At 49.5% G+C, this 2,092-nt stretch overlaps 1 non-coding gene across 1 annotated transcript; it reads right to left on the bottom strand.

Annotated features, from left to right (window-relative positions):
* Positions 1-357: 357 nt before the first annotated feature.
* On the bottom strand, positions 358-432 carry Trnat-ugu. Its single transcript has one exon. It is a non-coding gene; the product is annotated as a tRNA-Thr (tRNA).
* Between the last annotated feature and the right edge of the window lie 1,660 nt (positions 433-2,092).

Raw genomic sequence — 2,092 nt, 5'->3', positions numbered from 1 at the left:
TCGATTCATCACTGAAGACGACACGACACGGTCTAGAAAAGCAGCAACATCTCATTTAAAAAGTTGGCACGTAAACCATAGTCTGTAGGCTTTAGAGCTTGTAACAACTGCAAACGATAAGTATGTAGCTGTAAACGTCTCCTCAAAAGTCTCGACACAAATATCACTGGAACTGTTAATTCAGGACTAGCATTCCTAACTGATTTCTTGAGTATATATGACGGTAGTATCTGTTCCCGAAAGAACAGTTACCGTGGATGACCATGCAGCTTTGCTAGAAATGAAATGATAATTAAATGGACACCCTAGCTGCAGACAGGCGTTGATGTACTTCATTGGGGACATGTTGAAAATGTGTGCCCCGACCGGGACTCGAACCCGGGATCTCCTGCTTACATGGCAGACGCTCTATCCATCTGAGCCACCGCGGGCACAGAGGATAGTGCGTCTGCAGGGACTTATCCGTTGCACGCTCCCCGTGAGATCCACATTCCCCGCGGTAGCTCAGACGGATAGGGCGTCTGCCATGTAAGCAGGAGATCCCGGGTTCGAGTCCCGGTCGGGGCACACATTTTCAACATGTCCCCAATGAAGTACATCAACGCCTGTTTGCAGCTAGGGCGTCCATTTAATTATCATTTCATTTCTAGCAAAGCTGCATGGTCATCCACGGTAACTGTTCTTTCGGGAACAGATACTACCGTCATATATAGTTAAAACATGGCTTCCCGGCCATTGACCTTCTTGTGCGAACGCACACGCTATGCCCGAACTCGTACGGGACTTGGTAGATTAATCTGCCACGAGTAATGAGTATGATGGGCAAACATCTATTAGGCGCACTACGAATGTAGTGGTGTGAACATGTTGGGAATGTAGATCTCACGGGGAGCGTGCAAGGGATAAGTCCCTGCAGACGCACGATCCTCTGTGCACGCGATGGCTTAGATAGATAGAGCGTTTACCATGTAAGCAGGAGATCCGGGTTCGAGTCCCGGTAGGGGCACACATTTTCAACATGTCTCCAATGAAGTACATCAACGCCTGTTTGCAGCTAGGGTGTCCATTTAATTATCATTTAATTTCTTGAGGTTACACATTTCTTGAGGTTGCACGTTCTTCAGTCACTCTTGATGGTTTCATACTCTCCCTATGCGCACAGGTACACAAACAAAACAGTTCGAGGGGCTCTTTTGTTTGAACTATTATTTACAGTTGTAAGTTGAATGTAATTTGTGTCTTGACTCCCCACATATGCCCCTCCGTTGCGCCGTTGTCATTCACCAACGGTACAGGTATCTGCATCGCTTATGCAACCAAGCCTCCCCACCAACGGCAAGGTCCATAGTTCAAACAGAGTAAAGTTGGAAGGTGTCTCGTGAGCCGTGAAGCCGGCCGGTGTGGCCGTGCGGTTAAAGGCGCTTCAGTCTGGAACCGCGTGACCGCTACGGTCGCAGGCTCGAATCCTGCCTCGGGCATGGATGTGTGTGATGTCCTTAGGTTAGTTAGGTTTAATTAGTTCTAAGTTCTAGGCGACTGATGATCTCAGCAGTTGAGTTGCATAGTGCTCAGAGCCATTTCGTGAGCCGTGACGGGGTTGCTGGCTAATTGCTGGCGCCGCTAGCTTCATCTATCGTGCGATGTCAAAATGATTCAAATGGCTCTGAGCACTATGTGACTTAACTTCTGAGGTCATCAGTCACCTAGAACTTAGAACTAATTAAACCTAACTAACCTAAGGACATCACACACATCCATGCCCGAGGCAGGATTCAAACCTGCAACAGTGGTAGTCCCACGGTTCCAGACTGTAGCGCCTAGAACTGCACGGCCGCTGCGGCCAGCCGTGCGATGTCCCTCTGGTTTAGGGTCACTAAGATCTTTGCTAAAAGTTGTTGATGGGTACGGGGTTAGTTCGCGCGTGGGAGCGTGGTAACGGAGCGAGGAGGACGCTATGAGAGGACTGCTCGGCGAGTAAGGCAGCACTTCCGGAAGCGTGTTGGGCACGGAGTCCTGTGAGTGGTTGCTGGGCATATCTGTGGGCCGATTTGAATCCGTGGCTGACATGGAGTGCCGTCTTCGTGCGTACCTG

This window comes from Schistocerca piceifrons, chromosome 3, assembly GCF_021461385.2.
Source record: "Schistocerca piceifrons isolate TAMUIC-IGC-003096 chromosome 3, iqSchPice1.1, whole genome shotgun sequence".
Lineage (NCBI taxonomy): Eukaryota > Metazoa > Arthropoda > Insecta > Orthoptera > Acrididae > Schistocerca > Schistocerca piceifrons.
The sequence above is the reverse complement of the archived record's forward strand: the minus strand, read 5'-3'. Positions and strand labels throughout refer to the sequence as shown.